Source organism: Neolamprologus brichardi, chromosome 19 (assembly GCF_056152115.1).
Source record: "Neolamprologus brichardi isolate AB-2024 chromosome 19, ASM5615211v1, whole genome shotgun sequence".
Lineage (NCBI taxonomy): Eukaryota > Metazoa > Chordata > Actinopteri > Cichliformes > Cichlidae > Neolamprologus > Neolamprologus brichardi.
Window position 1 is genome coordinate 8,317,909 of NC_142122.1, and position 13,637 is coordinate 8,331,545.

The following is a 13,637-nucleotide window of genomic DNA, read 5'->3' on the forward strand; positions in this document are numbered from 1 at the left end:
ATAGTCTAATTTTGGATTTCAGTGGAGAAGCCATGCTAAAGTTGTGCTAGGGTACTTTAGTTAAAATCTCAGGTGTAGATATTCCCAAAATATAGACCGATATATCGCCCAGCCATAATTATGCTCCGCAAATATGTATACCGACAGCCTGTGACTATCCCGCTGCATAATGAGTGCTTTTATTTTTCCAAGTTGGTGAAAAAACATTGGCAGTGTGGTTCAGACAGTCCTATCATAGATTCATTGTGTTTGGTGAGCAGCACTGTGTGTAAAAAGACAGGAAGAAAATGCCAGCTTTTGATTGGAATCGCTTTGATGAGAGGCAGTGTGTCTTAGTGCTCGTTTGTGACAGATAAATCTGAGCTCAGACAGATTTGTAATCAGTGGAAAATATTTTTTCTTTCTCTTTTTATGCATCTCTTCTCTGTCCAATTCCCTCTTCCCCCCCGTCTGTCTCAACTTTCCTTCTTCCCCCTTGAGGAAAAAAACAATCCGGTCCCTGAGGCAAAAGCTAGCCAAACACTCTCCTTGGTGCCTTGAGGACAGAGCTGAAGACAGACTGCATGCTCGACACATATTGAATGCTTGTCGGGGTGCGTTTGTGAGACTGAGTGTGTGTGTGTTTGTGTGTGCGTGAAATTTCTCCCTGATGCGTCTGTGCCGGTGGGAGAGAGGGAGAGGAAATAGATCTTGTGTTCCTCCTAATCCTCCCTGTTGATACTCGAGTGGCAGACTTATTAGACAGCGTACGCTTTGCACCAAGGGAAGGTTTGCTCTCAGGGCTTTCCACGTGCTTCAAACCCACAACAGTAGGTGCAAAATAAAGGGTCCTCTATGCAGTGTGCCACATCCCTTAAGAGGTTGAGAATTGAATGTGGTAATAGCGCAGCAATCCCTCCCACTTAGGCTCACAACAGGGGGAAAGATGCCTGATAACTATATTCCTCAAGGATTTATTGGATAGCACAATATGAATCACTACAGGGAACAGGAAGCATAAGCCTCGGGTCGGCTAAGGTTGCGGGTGATCCGATGAACTTTGCTGAACAGCAGAAAGATATCCCGAATCCAGGAAACCTCTGGTCTAGTCTTTTGTTTCAGTCCCTTATCTTTTATCAGTACATTTCTCTGGCGTCTGTTTCTGTCGTGTTGTTTTTTTCAGCATTTCTGTTTTGTCTCCTTTCTGGGTGAGCTCCTTTTTGTAATTCCCATTGGGTTTTTTGGCTCTACCTGTGGAGTTATATTTATATTCCTCTTTTGTTTTATGTGTTTTTAGCCTTCATTCTAAAAAGCCTGCACATTCTTAGTTCTAAGAAGTTGCGTCTGCTTTGCCCGCCCCAGGAATCAGACATCACATTTTTATGTGCTTTGGTGAATGCAGACATCTTCAGGTCCACATTCAACAGAACTTGAGTTTTGTCTATAGAGATAAACTCTGTGCTTGTTTCCCTGTCTGTTGTGCTTCTTCACTTCTGATGTTTTTGTCATTTGCTTGCCATCTCTTTTTTTAGTCTGTGTGTTTGTGGGGTGCTGTTTTTCACTCTTTTCTTGCTTGTTTGTACTCTGTCAGTTTTGTTTACCTTTGGAGTTTGAATTTCTTTTCCTCGCTTGTGTTTTATTTTTAACATAACGTCAAAACACCAGCATTATAAGCTGCCTCCCACGTATAGGGTCTACATTTACCCCCCCCCAAAAAAATCACAATTTACTTATAGAGCCTTTTTTTTAAAAAAAAAAAAAACGGGAAAAAAAACACTTGTTTACTTGTTTGCTGAACTTTTAGGAAAAACTTATTTGAGGTTTCTTTCTGAAATTGACTGATTTCTGTTTGTTTGATCTGACTTAACTGTGGATAACTACAAAGAACTCCCACTGGATGGTCTGGAATGACTGAGGCCCTGTGGAGCGCTTCTGTAAATTTTCATTATAGCAGTAGCCAGATATAAGGTTTAGTTTGCTTTTTTATTTCTTTAGATTGTAAAATACATTTCCATAAGCTAAGGATAAGAATTAAAGCACCAGCAGAGAGTTTCTAGGCGCTGCCAGCTGATAACTGTCATCATCGACCACCTGTATGCGATTTAACTATGCTTTTAAAGGTTTGAACCTTAGTGAGTACGTCCTGTTGTGAATGCCTAATTGACCAACCAGTGTGCGTTAACAATATGACATCGTTTTGGGGGCGGGACGACTTTATTGTATAATAAAAGAGTGTTTTTATCTGTATTCCCCACTGAACCTGTTACCACTTGTGTGTTAGCTAAAATTACCATAACATGTGCCTTTTTAAGAAAAAGAGGTAAAACGAACTGAAATGATTTTGTGAACTTGGAAAACTAAAATAAAACAAAAATATTGTCTTAGTATTTGTTAGTTTGGTAAAATTCTTTATTACAACTTGCCTGATTGTTGGGTGTGCATATTGAGATTGGGTGTTTACAAGACTTTGAGTTACTACTTTCAAAACATGGTGTGTATTTATTGTAATACATGTACTGATTTTCCAAAGTCTTGCCTCTGACATGTCCCCTCTATATAATAATAATCAAAAAGACTAAATCTGACACTAAAATTAATACAAGCTAAACTAAAACGAAACATTTTCAATCTCTAAAAACTCGTCCAAAACCAGAAAATCCACTTAACTGCAACTAAACCGAATTAAAAACAAAAATCCAAAATGAAGTAAAAATAAAAACTAATTAGAAAACATAAAACGATAATTCACATGCAACAACGCTGTATAAATAGCTGCCTATGTCTATACAGTGGGATTATTGGAAAGTGCAGCATTTTACAGCTGCCAAAGACAAAAAAAAGGTTTTAAGCGCCTTGGAGCGACATGGCAACCAGAGACCACAGAAAGCCAATGACTATGGATGGTGATGCAAAGTAGGCGGATCCCGAGAGAAACTTCTGTCAATTTCGATGCAAGCGGTTGAAGCCAGTGAGAGTGCAGGATACTGTAATATGACAGGGTAGCAAATACATTAGAGGGTTACCTAGACAACCGAAGACTGCAACATCCGCTAGCGACCAGCGAGTCGTTCCTTGTGTGGATGCAGCTTTACATTCATGAGCTGACCAGAAATTACTCCAAGTAAATGCTGCTGTTGCTGCTGTTTGCTTGCACATTCTTCACAGCAGCTTTATAAGGTGATGGAATTTCACTGGCATTGTTTTACAGGTTTGCAAACAAAGTTTGGTAACGAATGACAAATTCAGATGCCTGTAATGCATAGTGTCTGTACAATAATTTTAAACTGAGATGCTTACATTTTGGCCACTTGTATGTCAAAAGGCCAGACCTGCCAGAGGCTTAGTAATGGGACTGCATGGTCGGTAGGAGGGTCAGTTTGGCAAACAAACGTGCCTGCGCTGCCCCTCTGGGGTCCAAAGATGGGAAGAGCTGTCATGTTGAGGGAGCTGGCGAAAGATGAAGAGGTTGCGCTGTTTGGATCACAGCTCTGCCAAAGCCTGCAGGACTTCTTTCCCTTTACAACACTCAGCCTAATCTCCTTCACTATCGCCCCTTTCATTACCCTCTCCTTTTCTTCTCCTCAAGTTCCTCTGTCCCTTATCGTGTCGGGCACCCTTGTTCCTGGCTCACTTATGCCCCCTCCCCGACACCCCCTCCCCTGTATGCTGCTCTCTGTTTTATCCCCGCAAGCCTATTTTCAAACAACCTTTCTCACATTTTTACCCAGGTTTCTATTTTCTCTCCATCCTCCTCCTCTTTATATCGCCTTAATTTCTTTTCATTTGAATCGTTCTAATTCCATCTTATTTCTTCTCACCCTCCCACTGCTCATATTTATTATTTAAGCCCTCAGCAGTGCCTCCGTATGTGCCGTTTCCTCTTTATAGATGTTGGCCTACTTCTGTCTCAACCTGTAATTGTGCTTTGGACTGAGAGCTGCTCACACCAATGTCCCTTAGAGGTGTTAAACTTGTGGGCAAACTGTTTGCACAACAGTTTAATAGAATAGATAATTTCTGGTGAACTGAGATGTGTGAATTAGTACATTGTCCCACTGGATGTAAAGACCATGATGTTAAGCTGCAACTGATAAATTGTTTTCTTTCTCCCCCCCTTTCTTGAGTTATTACATTAATTATTTAGCTAAAAAAAATCACAATAACAGACCCTACAATAATACATCATGAAGGAAAAACTCCCTTTTAACAGGAAGAAACCTCCAACACAACCAGGCTCAGGGAGGGCGAATGAAGACAGGATAGAAACATGCTGTGAAAGAGAGCCATTATAAGACTGAAATATCTTATCATTTGCAAAATTGTTGAATTTCCGTGATACCCATAGGCGCTGTTTGTGTGTTATGATGCATTTAAAATTTTTTGACTAACATTTGAGTTGATTATTATGATTTTTATTTTTATCTTTATGTTTCTCCACAGATTTACATAGTAAGTGATATAATAAGTTAATAATATTACCACATATTTAAACATTTTGCTTTGCACAAGTTTATTCACAATTTCCAATTTAATTTATTATCAACATAAACATAAACCTGCCAATTTCATTCATTTGAACATTTCTTTGGTTATATAATGTAAGATTTCCAAATGTTATACATTTTGTTCATCAAAGGTGAAGATAACTTGAATTAGAGTTAGAGTCAAAACATTTTTGCAATTAGTATTTCACTTCCCACAGAATCCAAAAGATGCTTGAAATTTTCCTCTATACAAAAAAATGAGTGTCATCAGCAAATAAAGTCCTATTTAAGGACTCTATGAAATGGACAAACAGATAAATTTCATTCATTCATTTGTTTCAGTTTTTAAATTTAATACTGGCCTTCATTAGATGTGAGGTATAGTAGTGCACATAGCATGGGTAAAGCTACATATATAGTAAAAGAATTGCTTATTTCAGCAAAACAATGTCTAACCACTTGCTGTATATGTTACAGCAGCACTGCTCTTTAAAAAAAGAGTATGGGTGCTAAACTGGCCTCCGGCTCTGTTCGGATCTCTCTCCTAGTTGGAATCTTTTATTGAGCAACAATGGAAAAACATTTTTCTTTCAAGTCTATAACAGTGGGTTCCTTCAGTTTCCAAAAACAGAGTGTTATTAAAAGAAGAGGTGATGCAATGCAGGAGTAAACATGCCGCTGACACTTTTTCAACATCAGATTCAAACGTTTCACTTTCATCGTTTGATGTCTTGTAGTTCTATTATTTTTTGTTAATTCTAATGTTTAGCTGTTGTGAAACTCTTTTAATGCTGTTTTTTTTTACATTTAAAATGATGTATCAGCTTTGGATTTTTTTTGGAAGAGTAAGTGTATTGCAGTCTCAGAAACTTGTGATGTACTAGACTCTAGTTCAGGGTGTTCCCAGCCTATGTACACAGTGGTTATTTATAGGAAATGAAGCCTTTAAAACATTCAGACCAGTGTCAACGGAAATGAGAGGCTGTCATTTCTGGATGTAAACTCCAAAAAATACATTGCCTTCCTGCAATAGTCAAGGCAACTGTCATGTTGGATTTTATCCAACTTGGTCTAGCAGCGCTCTTTAACATGCCACCAACTGCAGCAACAAGAGGACAGCGGGGTGGAGGAGGTTGTGACGGTGAAATGAAACATGCAGGCAGCCATAAGAAATGGAGACAAAAAAGGAGGGATGGAGAGAAGAAGAAGAAAGAATGAGGGGCAGAGACAAAAGTGGAGTTTGTTTGAGAAGGAGAGTGAAATACTAGGCAGAAGCAAAGAGAGAGGAACCAACAGATGTTCTCTGACCAGGCCTGAGGAAACAGGACGAGGAGGAAAGCAGCGTTTTGGTCACTACGGAGGGGATTGAATTTCCTCACAATCAACACTGATTATTGAACCGGACACTTTGAAAATCTTCCATCGTTAAGAGACAAAGGAGAGAAGTCCAGCCAGATCTCTGAGTGAGATCAGCGAGATAATCTGAGCGAGATTATTTGGTTGAGCCAATCACAAACTGAAAAAGCCACAACACAATTTCCTGCTCAGCACATCAATGCTCTCTTTTTTGTTTTTTGCAGCGCCATTTCAAACTGGTGAAAAAAACCCTGATAACTAAAATTAGAACGTCTGAGCAAGAGGACTTTGAACTTATAGCTATTTAGTTATTGTTAAAAGTTAGTGGCATTTGATCAAACTGACACTTTTTATTGTGGATTTTCGGAGCAAATGAATTTCAGAAGCATGCGTAACTGTCTGTAGGAAAAATATTTATCTTGCATTCGCCATCCATTAAACTTTTGTGCCAAACAACAGATATGTGACAGGCCGGGGTCAGGAATGAAACTGGTTTGTTAGCATAGTTTGATTTTGTTGAGGATCTGTTACCTTTTTAGAACTGTTACATCCCCAGGCTAGTCTAGGGGTTAGAAGAGACTAACATAAAGGTAAAATAGTGAAGGAGGAGTCAAGATGGTAGTTTTAAAAGGTTTATTTTCTGCTAGCATTAAAGTTATGGTTCAGACTGAGGATTAACTTCAGGGAGAGCCAAGGCCAACATAACAAACAAAACATCGCTGATACGAAAATAAAAGAAACTTACCTAACTCCAAAGGAAACACAATATACAACCTATAACCATAAGGTTACTTTTAAAATGTATTCCATTACAGAATACAGAATACATGCCCCAAAATGTATTCTGTAACGTATTCCGTTACGTTACTCAATGAGAGTAACGTATTCTGAATACTTTGGATTACTTAATATATTATCATGCTGTTTACAACTACATGAATGTACTATTGCTGTGATTTATTACTGTTACTGAAGGTCCGCGGCTCCGAACCGTAGTAAAGGGACCCCTGGCTAATACGGTGGGTTCTGTGTCGGCTCGTAGCCGAAAAATAGCTTTACTTTGTTGTCTGGGTCAACTTTGCTAGCGAGAGACAGAGAGAGGCGTTGAAAAGCTGCTCCAACAGAACTTATTGTTTTTGGAGGAAAACAGGAACACGGTGTACAGTCGAGTCTTAATAACTTACTAACTTTAACTGGGCTCGTCAGGCACTCTTCTTGGCTGCAGTGGTTATTATTATATTTACATGCTTCCAGCTCCCGTTTTTGCTCGATGACAGCTCGTACTTTTCCTTTTTCTCCCTCCCTCGCTCACAGACACATAACGGGTACAGCAGTCCATTCTCCCTGCAGCACGGACTACACTGCCTATGATGCTACATTCTTTAGAGCTATATCGGTAGCATTCTGCCTATTAGCTTAGCACAACAACAACAGGCGCTCTATCACCCAGGAAACACGCAGAGAGAGAGAGCGTAACCCTGTAACCATGGCAACCGTAACGCTGCCACCTGGAACAACAGAACGTAGCTGTCAAACAAAACCCAAACAGGCCTGACCCGCCACAATATGAAACAGGGAAGTACTGCCGTGTAATCCATTTATTTCAACAAAGTAACTGTATTCTAAATACCACCTTTTTAAACGGTAACTGTAACGGAATACAGTTACTCATATTTTGTATTTTAAATACATAACGGCGGTACATGTATTCCGTTACTCCCCAACACTGACCATAACCTACCTAACAAACCATAAACAGGAGAAAACAGGCGATCAAAACAAAAGGCAGCTCTCCCCTACAAGCAATCTGAACATGGAAACACAAAATGCACATACACGTCAAAAGGCATGCAAGCCTGCACAAGTATGGCAGTCAGAATGGCCGGAGGGCCCAGAAACACAGCTACCCATGGATTATATAGTGCTCTGCTGATTGGCAATTAGGCGGAATCTGTGAGCAGCATCCAATCAGGACAGAGGAGGCGGAGCCTAGACAGAACATGAGGGATTATTTAGCAAGAGAGAAAACAGCATCCACCTGGGGGATGTAACAGAACTTAGGACTGTTTTTTTGGTATTTCAGTCATTAAATCATATCCACAAAGATATTTTTAGTTCATTAAAACCTTGGGGCTTTGTCTCTCCAGACATTCATGTGTAAAAACATCTGTACTGATAAGGGAAGGCTAGGTGACTGCTCTTAGTGCTGATAGTTGGCTGTATGTAGATGTACAAACTTTTTGTATCAAACAGTCAGGTGGTGGAATTCTGGCAGATCATATAGCTGTGACACCTATAACAGATGTTATCAGATTGACACCGCAGTTTGTTGTACTATGAGTGTATTAATTTGTACAACAAGTGGCTCCAGTGGGAAATGAATACCATACGCTTGCAATTGAACTACACAAAAGTGTAGCAAAGTGGGTGTCAGCGAAGAGCCAGGTCTTTGAAACCAGAAATAGACAGGAAGCACGTATTTCTTCTTCTCATTGTCAGAGACCTCATAAAGAGAAAGGCAGCGAGGCTTTAGACAAGCCTAATTAAAACTTCCAATGCTATGAATTCTCTTTGATCTCTCTATAGAGTCCCAGTGGATGGGCTTCAATGTCGCAGTTCCCCTCTGTACTTCTGTCCTATAACCCACCATCTCCTCTTGTTTGAGTCTCTTTATTGTTCCTCTATTGTTATTTTCATCAGAATAATGGTCACTTTGCTGTTTTTCGTGGGCAATTGATAACTCTCTTGATGTTTTAGTTCTCTGAGTTAATCACAGAAGCAGGTTTCCAAGTACAGGTATATATGATGTACATATGTGTGCATTCAGATGAGACATTTTGTAGTATTTTGCAAGTGCATTGTAGCAGAACTGGATCAAAATGTACTGCGAGTTTAAGAAAGTCCCCAGGGATACTTTGAATCTCTTCGCATAAGTTAAGAAATGCTTTGAAGTTTGCTCTCTGGCAGAGGGTCAGATGAGAAGATTGGTACCAATTTTATATGTACCTGTTTAATATGAGGTTTACCCCAGCAGCTGCTTAGCTTGGAATGAGCCAAGCTAACTGTTTCTAAGTCAGCCAGCAGAATGTGGGTAGGGCTAAGCTTTGTTTATTATGTCTGGGTTTGGCTGAATCAGTAGTACTTAACCTATTAATAGCTAGTAAGTGAGAAATAAACAGCTTAAAAAGCCACTTTTGCCTTCAGAACTGCTGTAACTCTTCATGGCAGAAATTCAACAAGGTCCTAGAAACATTTCTCAGAGATTTTGGTCCATATTGACATGATAGCGTCACACAGTTGCTGCAGATTTGTCAGCTGCACATCCATGATGTGTATCCCCCATTCCACCATATAACAGAGTTGCTTTATTCAAATATAATCTGGTGACTGTGTGGGCCATTTGAGTGCAGTGACTCAGAAACCAGGGAACAGACGAGTACACTGTGGTCAAGGGTTTGACACGGTGAGCAACAATACTCATGTAGGCTGAGATGCTCAGATTGTACTAAAGTTTGCCAAGAAAATATCCCCCACATCATTGCACCATGACCACCAGCCTGAACAGTTGATTTGAACCAGAATGGATCCATGAAATGGAAATGGATCATGTTGTTTATGCCAAATTCTGACCTTAAATTTTAAGACAGAACTTAAAACTCATAGACTAGCCATGTTTTCCAATCTTCTGTTGTCCAATTTAGGTGATCTTGTGTGATTTGTAGCCTAAGTTTCCTGTTCTTGGTTGACAGGGTTGGTACACGGTGTGGTCTTCTGCTGCCTTAGCCCATATACTTTAAGGTTCAAAGTGTTGTACGTTCAAAGATGGTCCACTGTATAACTTTGCTGTAATGAGTGGTTATTCGAGTTACTTTTGCTTTTCCTATTAACAGTCTGGCCATCCACCTCTAAACCACCAGAATTAACACGGCATTTTCACCCAAGCGTCTGCCGCTCATTGTATATTTTCTCTTTTTACAGACCATTCTCTGTAAACCCTACAGACAGTTTTGTGTGAAGATCCTAGTAGATCAGCAGTTTCTGAAGTATACAGACCAGCCTATCAGGCACTTAAATCACCTTTCTTCCCCATTCGGATGCTCAGTTCGAACTTAAGCAGTTTGCCTTGTTCACGTGCCTAAATGTATTGAGTTGCTGCCATGTGATTGGCTAATTCAATATCTGCATTAATGAGCAGCTGAACGGGTGTACCTAACAGTGAGTGTATGTTTTGCTCTTTAAATTGAATTCTCCATACACAAGGCCTCTGTGCAGCAAGCATCCGTATCCAGGGTTTTGTTTGGTTAGTTTGTTCTCTGCTGTGCTGATGCTACTTTAGTCTGAAATTAATTCAGCTTTTCAGGCGAGTAAAACTAATTCTGGCTGTCAGTTAACGTAGAGTAAATTACAATCTAACTTTGAAGGCCATTTTGAAGGTTTCAAGTCTTCACTGGGCTAGACAGGCTGGGCTGTAAATTTGCAGGTAGTTCATAGATATGAGATGGTAATAATCTCTTAATTCCATCATCTATCTTCTTGTCTGAAAGCAAATAAGAAGGTTTGGAGCTTTTATGATATAAATTACTTTTTCTATAGGTTTTGCAATAAAAACACAGAGTTCTAGGTTTTAAATAATGCCTTCATTTTCAGTAATTTCTTCCTAGATTAATTATAATAATTAAAACTTTGCAAAAACATTAGGGATTTCAGAGTAGATTATAATTTACTCCCTAAACTGCAAAGTGAACTGAACCCAACCCTGCTTTACACTGTAGTAATGATGCTAATCCTTTCTCCCATGCATATCGGACTCTCTAAACTCCTTTGGTAATTAGACTCCAAACTTTACATAATAGGCTTGAAAAATATATTAAACATATTAGCCAAAAAAATCACATGGCTATTATTTAAGAATTAAATTACAGAAACGCTAATAGCTGTTTCAAAGTGCACTTTCTGTTTGACTTAGCTTGACAGACGTCAACATGGAAGTGGGCAGAAATGCATCTCTCATTCCTAACGTGGGGTCATCTCTGGTCTTCTTGTTCCCTCCTGTTTTCACGTCGCAGGCATCAATCCTCTGAAATATTTAAAACAGTTCATTCTGAAGCCTCTGTTTTCCATGTGTTCTCTTTTGGAAATCCATCCTTTGATGTTTTGACATCCTCAAAATTGCTTTAATTCCTTTTGCCACAATTTATGAAACTGTTAATTGAGCAATTACTGCAGTGTCGATCTGTCAAAATTACCAGTTGTAATGCTATGCTGTTTTTTTTAAACACCCTAAGTTTAAAGTGATCCACTAGCTCATTTGCAGGAACAACCCAGCCAACTCTGACAAGGTAATTTGGCGTCAAGATAAAGGCAGTAGCAGACACTTTTAATCTTTGATTGTTTGAAGTTTGGCCTGTTTCTGAGTCAGCCTAGATTAAAGATGGAGTAAAAAGTCTGTGGATAGGAATTGTGTGTGTGTGTGAGAGAGAAAAAGAGTGCAGGAGACAGCTGAGGTGGAGGTGTTCCTCTGTTGATGGGTCGTGGTTAAACATGGGACATCGTGTCTTCGGAAGGCAGCGCGCTGCGTGGCAGCCCTGGCTAATGGGAATCTGTTGCCTGTCATCTTTGGCCAGGCCATTTCATCAGAATGTCAATAAGGGGAAAAAAGAGTAGCATAGAATTTCTGTTGCCTACTGATGAATGCAAGCAAAAGGAGAACAGAACAAATGTGGCGCCCAAAGGGGAGGGAAGGCCAACTCCGACTTGGGGGAGATATAGATTGATGAGGGATTGTTCGCTGGGAATGAGATTTCATGAGAAGCTGTAGATTTTCTCCCTCGAGCTGCAGGTATGAAACAGAGTTGTGTCACAAAAGCAGCAATACAACCCCCCACCCACACACACACTGCTCATCATTGAGCTACAATGACGATCGTGTTTGGCCAGAGTGGAAACTCAGACATTTACTTGTTGTGAGTTTGAGAGTTGATTGGAACTTTTTTTGCCTATGTGTAACAGATGAAAGCTTAACAGAACTGCAGCTGAATAATTGAGGTCTTATGTGATGGTAATTGTAGCCCATAAATAGGGATTCGCCTTTCGCAAACAAACACAACCTGTCTGAGATCTTTCTCTCTTCTCTTTTTTGGCTAGACTCTCTTCCTCCCCTTCATCTCCTCTTTACGTCTCACTCTGCCCTCCTTTATGTCTTTTCCTGGATCTTTTTTTTTTCTTCTTCTTTTTGGTGTGTCCCAGTCTTTGTCAGTTACATGCAGACAGAGAGACGCGCGCACAGAAAAGTGACAGTTTCAAAGGAGTGCCTTGTGGAAGAGCCAGTATTGAACAGGAGACTCGGTTGCTTTAATTGCTGTCAGAGGCAAGATGGGAGTGGCAGGAAGATGGAACAGCTGAAAGGTTTCATTTCAAAACACGGCAAAGCTGTTTTGTGAAAAAAGTTCATCTGAAACCTAGCAGCACAGGAGTAACATTTCAAAGAATATTATGTATATATATTACAATACTGTTTTTTAGCTTGCCAATTAGTTATGTGCTCTATAAGTCTGTTACACCCAGTGTAAAAGGTATTTTAAATATAACTTAAAGTGTAAATATCAGATATTTTATGAGATGTTTCTTGCTTATATGTCAGCATCCAAGCTAGCTGATTAGCTAATGAAGTTTATAGTAGCGTGTTATGTCAATAGCAAGTTCAACATAACCAGGCCTTTTCTGGTTCTTAGTTCAATCATGATTAATTAGTAGTTCCTAAATCTCAGCTCTTTGTTTTATGTAAATGGCTATTTTCATTAGTATTCTGCTTTGGGCTCATCAGGTATAGCCTCGATATTTTCCTAACCTTTCCCTGGAGTCCTTCTGTGTCAACTTCTATATTAGTCTTGTCTCTGTGTGTAGTTACTTCCTGTTTTATTTTGATAGTCCTGTATCTTTTGTGCTTCGCATTTGGTTTTCCTCTTGTGTCTTGTTATCTGTGATTTGTTCCCACTGTGTCTCCCACCGGTTTGCCCTCTGCCTCATTATCTTGTGTGAATTTATACCTCAGTTCTCTTCTTGCCCTTTGTCATATCCTCCCTCTTGGTTGTGTGCTCCCTTGTTCTGTGGTTTCCCCTGGATTCTTAGTGTTTGAATTCCTGGCTCCACCGTGGCCATTATTTTGTTCGTTTTTTTACTTTAAAGCTGTTTTTGAGTTGAAGTCTTGTCCCCTGAGTCACGGAAATATATTAAAAAAAACATTGTTGAAAAGTGCAACACAAATAAGGCAATAGAAAAACTGTAATCTTGTATATATGTGATTAAATATATTTATTTTACCGCTGAGAGCTCTTTTGACACCTCCTGCTGTTTATTTATACAGTTTTATACCATAACCAAGTATTATAATCAGGTCTTATACTAGGGGTGTCAAATATAAGGCTCAGGGGTCAGAAGTGGCTAGAAAAAGACTTAAATTTGGCCCACCAGAGGGCTTTGGAAAATATGGCTTAAACTTTGGACTTTTAACAGTTTGTTTTTTGTTCTTTTTAAGTTTTACAGCTTTTCCTGCTGATAAAGACCTCCCCCATGGCCAAAGTTATTAAGTAACAGATAAAGTTAAATGATCTACTCTACAAATTTCTGTTTTCTTTTGTTTGTTTGTTTATTTTGCTTTTTACAATGGTTCCATAGCTAAAATTAATGTGTCAATTTGGTAAATGGACTGGTTCTTATATAGCGCTTTTCTACTCTGTCCGAACACTCAAAGCGCTTTATACAGCTAATTCATTCACCCAATCACACAAGCACTTCTAAGCTTAAGTATCTAACATTCAT

At 39.4% G+C, this 13,637-nt stretch overlaps 1 protein-coding gene across 2 annotated transcripts in view; it reads left to right on the plus strand.

The window, feature by feature from the left end:
• Positions 1–13,637, plus strand: part of slc8a3 (solute carrier family 8 member 3) — a 126,266-nt gene that overhangs the window by 26,518 nt on the left and 86,111 nt on the right. The window lies entirely within an intron of this gene.